Here is a 9,001-nt window from a genome sequence, read left to right as displayed (position 1 = left end):
TTTTCGCTCCTGGATTTTTTTCCATGCTGGTGACAAAGCTTGAGCCGTGTACCATTGGCAGATAGTTGGCAAGTTTTTGAGTCCCGGTGGAAGGACCACCCAATGGTATCTTTGCAGAGTCTCCTCCCTGTTGATGCTTGGGACAGAGAATGTAAATTGAGGAGCATCATCTGTATGGAGTGGAATACTGAAGAAACAGTCATTGAGATCGATTATCACAAGTGGCCAATCTCTCAGAATCATTGAGAGAGAAGGAAGTCCCAGTTGAAGTTGTCCCATGTCATCAATGACCTCGCTGATTTTCCTGAGGTCATGAAGCAGTGTCCACGAGCCTGAAATTTTTTTGTGGATGACGAACACCGGGGAATTCCATAGGCTGTTTGTTGGTTTGATGTGTCCTTTCTGCAGCTGTTCCTTCACTAAATTCTTCAAGGCACTCAATTACTTTCGCTCCAGGGGCCACTGATCCACCCAGACAGGATCGTCTGTTTTCCAGGTCAGTCTCAGAGTGGTGAGTGCCACAGTGACCCCCACTAAAAATCCACCTCCAATTTCATCCCACATTGTGCCAAAAGATCCCTCCCCCACACTATGATGGGTTTTTGCACGACGAAGGGACAAATAATTCCTGGTTTTCCCCCTGGTCCTGTGACAATGATTGTGTTCTCACTGTGCAGACATATGGAGCTCCCTCCTATGCTTGTGAGAGAACCCAGGGGTGCAACTAAATTCCATTCCCGGGGCCAAAAGATGTATGAAATGACTGTGACATCAGCCCCTGTGTTGAGCATCCCTTTGATAACAATTGTCCTTTCGTCACAAGTCAATTGACAGGTGACCATGGGTTGATCCCGACTTAAATGTTTGACCCAGGAAGTGTGTACTTCCACATGGTCAGCAGAAAAAAGGTCCTGCCGATCGAACACTGGCATGACTTGCTTCACTGCATGAGGTGGTAAAGCAATAGCCTTGGCTATCAGGGTGTTTTCTGGCACCGTCAGAGGTGGTCGAAGAGCTTTGGCCAAAACTGTCAGCTCCTCACTGCGATTTGTTGAAATGATTGATGGATAAATGACAAGTCCAAGGATACTGCTTCTGTCTCTGCCTATTATCAAAAAGTCCTGTCTTTTCCATGAGGTCCCAGTGACACCTGTAGGTATCACTGCATGGCTGTCATCCATAAAACATGTCAATTTGGAAGCTGCCAGGATGCATTGTGCTCTGGGCGGCAACAACTCTGGATCACTGGGGACATCGCAGATTGTTCTGCTGAGGGAGTCTGATTGCTGGTCCCTGAGGATTGTCCTGGTTGGCTCTGTGCCATCGCCATAACTTGTGTTGTGGTGTGCTGGCGATGCATGCTCTTTTTTGAGTTTCCCGGATGAGGTAAAGGCTTTCCATCCACATCTGTTTGTGAACAACAGTCACTAGCAAGGTGCCTTCCTCTCTGGCATCTGGGGCAAAGTTCAACTGGTTTTTCAGTTTTTGTGAGTTGTGGGCAGTTTCTTTTAAAATGTCCTTGGGCCCCACATTTGTAACACTGTCCATTTGAGCTATTACTGTCCTTTTTAAAATTTGCAAAAGCTTCTCTGATGTGTTTCTCTATCCAGTCTCCCAACTGTTCATCCACGATGGATGCAATGTGTTGAGGTGTCCCCACCTTGCTGCACTCCTCCACCATATCCGCCAAGGTGGCCTGATGTGGCATGATGCTGATGATCTGTTTACACTCGTCGTTGGCATTGAAGAATGCAAGGCTCTTGAGCAGAAGTGGTTTGGCCTCCTCATCATCCACTTGTCGATCCACTGCCTGCAAGAGACGATCTGTGAATGAGGCAAATAGCTCCGAAGGACCTTGCTTGATGTCCATGTACATGGTGTCCTGGACTCCTGCTGGTGCAATCTGTAAGATTGCTTTTCGCGCCACTTCCTTGATGTTGCTGAGCACATCTCATGGAAGCCTCGCTGCTTGCTGTGCCAGGTTGTCATCAGGAGGATCACCAGATAATTGTGCCAAGGTGAGGTTTGCATTTGGTCCGCCCTGATATCTGGCTCTCAGTTCCTCCAGGGCTCTCCTCCATCTCGTGAGCCACATGAGGGCCTGAGTGTCTGTAAGAATTGATGACACAAGATATTTAAGATCATACGGTGTTAAGTCATACATACCGAAAATGCCTTTCAAAAGTTGTTTAAAATATGGACATGCCAGTCCATTATCTCTGATGGCCTTGGCCAGATCCTTAACTGCATTGCGATCTAGCCGTTCCCATCTCGGGTTTTGGCCCTGTGCGTCATAATTCACTGGCATCGTGACATTTCCTGAGCCCTGTAATAAATCTCTTTCCTTTGCTAATTCTGTCCGAATATCTTGCCAATCTACCTCTGCACTTGGCAATGTCAAAAGTACCTCTGCTCCCATGGGTACTTGCCTGTAGAATGGAGTCGTCTGTCACGGCTGCTGCCATGCTGCAGCAGAACTCACCGACATCAATGGCGTCTGCATTCCTTGTTGTCCTCCCACTCCTTGCAGGTTCCATGGAGATGAAGACTGAACACTTGTAAATGAAAGAGAAGCATCTGCTGTTGAGGAAAAACCATGACTGCCTCACATCGATTGAAAAATCTGTGGAAGATGAACCAACAGCTCTGGATGAGACTCCAAGGCCGTGGCTAAATACTGTAAAAGAAATTCTACAACCCCCTTTGATATTGAAATTGACTGTCCCTGGCTAGAAGAGCCAGCAGACTTTGGTGTTGAAAGTGTCCAGGCTGGAACACCCTCTGAAGCAGTAATATGTATAGTATCGTCTTGTCACTGTGCTTCAGCAGGAATGTCCTGAGCCTCATGATGTTCAGGAACCAATGGAGGTTCCTCTCATTGTGCAGGCATCGTCTTCCTCAACGTAGATTTTTTTTTTATAAGAAACTGGGGGAAAATGATGCAATATTACAGTCCCACCACTAGGTGGCGCTGTGGTTTGACCAGATGAGGTTGACACGGCGAATGACTGTGACACTTGCACGTTCTCACTGCACTCTCCCGCTTGTTGCTCTGATAAATCCTTGAGTATCTCTCATAACAACTGCTGTACATTCGCAAACTCTGCAATCTGAGACTTTGACTGTTGCTGTATCATTTGCTTTAACCTTGTAATATCTGTGGGTTGTTGGGATTGGCTGTGGGTTGGCTGGCCGCCTGTCGGTTGCCATGGAAATGGAAGACGGTGGCACCTAGGGAGACCTCCGCACCCTGACCACGCCCCATCCCTGCCTGTGTCATCACGGGGGCGTTGATGCTCCTGCCCCGACGGCACTTCTTCCGAGTTCGCTTCAGCACAGCTGCGGTCTCAGAAACGCCCCCATCCTCCCCGAGACTGACATCATCACTGTCCTGTTCCCACTCTGGCTCTGTTGTTTCCATTCCGCTCTGATCCCCATGGGGATCCACCTCTCCTGGCTTTGTGCCAACGCCCACAACCCGGGCATGTGGTTTTCGCCCTGTCAGTGCCCGTGTTGCCCTTGCAAGTCGGGACAGACCCTTCCCTGCCCCGGCTTCTGGGTTTTGCATCACCAATGTGTGGCTGCTGCGTCCCGGCACTGCTGTTGCCGCTGCTGGTCAACCGCTCGCTGCGGCTGGATTCTCGGCTCTCGCGACCTTGCGCTCTGTCCCAGCCGTCTCGGTCCTGCTTGGAGCAGCTGCTGCGACCTGTGAGCATTCCCCATATGGCTGCTGTCCGGCTGCCTCTCACCTTTGGGCCCTGTGGTCTCGTCTGCACCCTCCCCCGTCAGTCCCTCCACTGCCGCCACTTCCCCTGCCATGAGCGTACTCAATTTGGGACTACGAGCCTGACCATAGGCGAGACCCCACTTTTCCTCCTCACCGAGGGAACTGGCTAATTTCGACTTTCCTGGGACTGGTTGAGGGATGTCCGCATCAGAGGACCCTGGAGATTCTGGGGGTTCTGGGGATTCTGAAGACTCAAGGGACCCCGAGGACCCTGGACATGGTGGTAAATAGTCTTGCTCCTTTTCAGCTGGAGGCATTACTGCTTCCCCTGGATCAGTGGTGGAGAGAATTGCCTCCTGCTGATGGCAGGGCAATTTCCCTCCCTTGGCTCCTGTAGTAGCTTGGGCTGCCTGCTGCTGGCTGACAACCTCCCTGCCATGTCGCGAAATTGACTCCAGCATTATCCTCACTGAAGGCAAAAGCTTCGTGGCAATCTTCCCTTTTCTTGTGGCTAAATGATAAAGGTGTCTGTTGATCTCTTGCCAGAAGCCTGGCTCAAACAAGAGACGAGATTCCGAGTGTGGGTAGTTACATCTGACCCATAACAATAAATCTTTAAGTTCTTTTGCAGCAATCCCCACAGGATATGTGGCTGCCATGCCCTGTAGGGTGGCCAAGATGTTGAGCTGCTCTTGGGAGTGTGTTCCCCCCATGTTCTCAATCTTGACCTTTCTCACCAAAAGCTGAAGCACCGCGAGGTCGATCTGGAGGTTGTCCTGGTCACTGGCCAGCAGATCACAGGTGAGGATTCCCAGGCGCGCTTCTGGTCGTTCTCTCGTCCAGGCCATGTTCGAGGCAATTTGTTTCGGCAAGGGTCAGGTTGTTCTTCTCAGAATTTTTTTCTCTGGTGGTGTGCCTCTTCTTGGGTTGGATTTCAGCGTCTGGTGGCTTGGCTGCTTGCCAATGGCTCACCTCTGGGGTGCCCACCCAGGGACGCCAGTTCTCGGGGTCTCCTCTGGTCGAGATGACCCCGAGGTGTGTTGAAAGTCTCTTTTCCCCAACCCAGCTGTCAAAGAAGAAGTCAGAAGTCTTCAGCTGTCATTCTCAAGGTTGTTTATTATTGCTTATCTAAAACATTTTCTGTCTGGCCTGACAAGGTCTGTTCTGCAGGTCAGTCTGAGGCACACTGCACGTCCACATGGCTGGTGTTGTCTTTTATAGGATAACCTATAATATTCGATATTTACAGTTGTGTCCCAATACCTATCACCTATGTTAGACAGTGACTTTCTAGTCTAAACCAATCCAAACGTGCCACCATCACCAACAAAATGGAGGCTAGGAAGAAGAAGGAAGAAGGAAGAAGGACAGGACAACGCCCAGATTCCTCTATCTTGTGCCCTAGACCCCCATAGTAAAATTCTACAAAATTCTACTTTTCACCCTGTGACAACTACTGTTATGCTATCTAAACTTTTGTGACTTTTTGTTCTTTGTACAAAGGTGGTAATTTGTTCCATGGGTCGAACTCAAAGCCACAGGGGTCTTTGGCTTCATGTCAGGGTCTCCGACCCCCCTGCCAGGGCTTCAAAGCCCCCTGGCTGGAGCTCGGATCATCCAGGACTGTCCGGGAGACATCCTGGGTTCCGATACCAATGCACCAATTAGTTTGGTGGGCTCAGTGCTGGCCAATCTCTAGTGCACTCACTAGAATGTACTTACTAATTTCTTGCTGTGAGATAGGATTAGGAGAAAAGCAAAGCAGGGCTCAAAACTTTAAAAGGGTATAAAGAAGAGTTTAGTAACAGTAACTAAAAGAAAAAAAAATAAGAATCAGAACAAAACCTTCAGAACACTTCTCCCCCTACAACCGTTTCTTTCCCACTGACAATGTAAAGAGACAACACCTAAAATTTTCAGTCAGTTTTCCACCTCTAGAATAGTCTTTCTTCAATTCAGTTAGGGAGAGAAGTCCCTGTTATTAGTGTTATGGAGACTTCTCCACAAGAAAACAGTTCTCTCGTGGCTTAATTTTCATCAATAGCAGCCACCCGGGGAAATCTGCAATCGTGAAATCCCTCCCATTTCCGCAACTTTTCCCACTGCTGTGTTTATGGGCCATGTCAACTTATGGGTTACTGTTTTAAAGATGAACTGTTCAAAAGTAAAAGTTCTCTTTATCTATCTCTGAAATCATCTTTATCTCTGGGAACAGAGGTCTTCTCTCACTGGGGCACAGGATCTTCATCACCTTTCTTTCTTTGTCTGTTCAAACTTCTCATAGGATCAGCTACTTCAGCATCTGCTTACTTGAAGCACTGAAAGAGTTAATATCTTGCCAGGGGCCTGCAGATGATCACGTGACTCTGGCCGAGCTCGGTAGCTTGCGGGTTGGAGTTGCTGCTAAGCTCAGGAGGGGGGTAGAGTGGCTAGGATCTCAGCAGCCGGCATGTCGGGGCTGATGGCTTCTCCTCCCCCCGCCCGGTGGTTGCTGGCAAATCTCAACAGTGGTAGAATCATGGCCGAGCAGGCCACGGCCCAGGGCAGCTCCTAGGGCCTGGCGGACCTGACTCGGCCCTGGCTGGCGGCAGCAGGGCAGGGTTTAGTAGCAGCAAGGTGTTAGCAATCGCAGCCATGGCCTGGCCCCACCTTGGCCCCGCGGCTTCCCCTCCCCCCTGCCCAACAGCTGATGGGGGTGGCCCTGCAGGCGCCTCAAGGCAGGGGTCCTCTGGCCTGGCCCATTACCTCTTTGCCGACTGGAAAAGAAAGAGAAATTTCCTGGGATATTTCATTTTTTACATGAGTGTTCAGAGAGGCGTATCAACTTTCTCTTTGCATCACTTCCGTGATTGCCTCCCATGCAAAACCACCACAGATGAGATACGCTACAAAGATCTCAAAAGGATGCATGACATTCCAGCTTTGCCCTTGCAGCCACAGGAACTAGATACACTAGGGACTTTGCATGCTTTGCTATGCTTTAACATTGATGATACGTTTGATGTTTATATGAACAGTGTTAACTTTGATGTCTCTCCTAAAGGTATTTTTAGCAATGTTTCCTTGCGGTGTAATCAGACCTTGGAAAGTCAGCTGACGTCTGGCATCAGTGCTACTGGTCTCCCTTCAGACTTGTTCTTAATATGTGGAGAGTGTGTCTGGAAAGGTATACCAGGTGTTAGAAATATGGTTAGCAATTCATGGAAATAAAAGATGTATAAAATATATATGTGTAAAACAAACTGCTGGTACACAGGGAAAGAAAAGGGGGGGGGCAGAAATTTTTCCCAAGGATGGCGAAACCGCACACGGGCAGAGAGGCACCACGACATTTACATGCGAAGGAAACCTCGGGCTGCACAAGAGATGGGCATTCACGAAAGCATGTGCCCGGTGGTGCCCAAGAGATGATGGCCCGGACAAGATACCTATCTGAGATGACCAGAGCCATCAACACCTTCCATCTGAATACCAGAGTCCGGGAATCAGGGAAGTGTATGATTCAATTCCCGGATGAAGGCTTTGTGCAACCCGAATGGAAGAAAGAAACCAACTTGAATATGAAGAACTCAGAAAGAAACAAAGGGACTCTGCTGCGGGCAAAATAAATAGTATAAGAACTGTTGCCTCGGAGTAGCTGGTGTGGACGAGGAGGATTTGGTGCTAGTGAGGCCAAACCCACATCCACCCAGCTCACCTCCCGGGGGTGGTATGCTGTCCGATTGATTGGTGGCTGTCGGGACTGTATTACGGTCGCGAAATAAATTCTATTTTAATTTTTTATTAAAATTGGCTATTTTTCCTTTTTCATTTATAACACCAGGCAAAGCTGTTGGTGGACCTTGCATCATTGGCCAGCTAACCGTGTTTCACCCAAATCAGACTGCTCTAATTATTGCAGCACAGCATCTTGTTTGGCGTAGCACACAGGTTCTTAACAAGAAATGCGATCCAAAGGTAACCTTTTGGAATACTGCAGAGCACCTCTCTGGCAGCATAATACCATCAATTGGTACTTCTCATGCTTTGGCTTCTTTAAACAAGCTTGGCTGGTAGCTTGCAAAGGAAGTTAATGCTACTAGTACCGCTCTTTCAGCAATGCTAATTGATGTGAACTCATTGCAACATGCAACACTGCAAAACAGGGTGGCAATTGACTTCTTGCTCTTGGCTCAAGAATTTGACAGCATGTGCTGCATGAACCTAAGTGATCATTCAGAATCCATTCACAAGAGTATCAGTAATCTTAAGCAGCTTACCAAACAGCTACAGCAACATGATAAGGTTGGTTGGTGGGGTATGTTTTCATGGCGTGACAACATCCGCTTCGTGGTATGGCTTAAACATTTAGTAATGTATAGCATAGTTATCCTTGGCGTGTTTTTATTGATTATGTGTTATAGGTAATAAATGATATAGCTGAATTAATAATTAATAAAATAGGTTTTATTTCACGACCGAAATTCGGTCTCTGATAGCCACAATCAAAGGGATGGCATCGAGCCCGGGATTGGCGCTGGGTGAACTCTGATCCGAACTCTACCACTTCAGATCCCCTCTGTTCATGAATGCTGTCTCTGTTGGGGTAGTTTTTATACAGTTTTTTCTGCCTGGGGCAGCATTTCTCCTATTCTTTTTGTGGCTTCACATATTCATGTAGTCTCCTTTCTCTGTGCTGGGCTGGACAAAACTGTTTCTGGGAAGCAATGAATGCTGATCGTTGAGTTATGGGAATCTAGTATTGGAATGCATGCTCCTGATGACTCTATCTCGATCATAGATACTTATCATGTATTCATCGCTTGAGTGTTTCCTGGACTGTCCCGGGAAAGGGCCCATCTCCGCATGGAGCCACATCTTTTCGTTTATTAAGTAGATCTTTCTCTGCTGCCATCTGTGGTTTGGCAATTTGTGAAGCAATCTTTCCCCGGCTCTGGCTTGTGGTTTAAAACTTTAAGAATTTTTCATAAAAGCATAACTTATTTCATGTATATTTCATATAAGCACGAATTATTTCATATCATATATTACAATATGCATCCCATGTATTTTATCTTGTGTGCAACAAATTATCAGTAGTAGCCTTAATAAGATAATGGCTCTACCGGTACAGACTGTTTTAGCAGTAAAACACATAAAGAAAGAAGGGGGAGATGTTGCAGATGAGCGGGGCTTTGCAAAATGAAGGCCTTGTTACCCTTGTAAAATCATGGCTCATTCCTGTTATTTTGGCTAAATAGAAAAAGGACTCTGGGAATGACTCAGCTGAATTAC

The sequence above is a fragment of the Passer domesticus genome, chromosome W, assembly GCF_036417665.1.
Source record: "Passer domesticus isolate bPasDom1 chromosome W, bPasDom1.hap1, whole genome shotgun sequence".
NCBI classification, from domain to species: domain Eukaryota; kingdom Metazoa; phylum Chordata; class Aves; order Passeriformes; family Passeridae; genus Passer; species Passer domesticus.
This window is presented reverse-complemented; position numbering follows the sequence as displayed.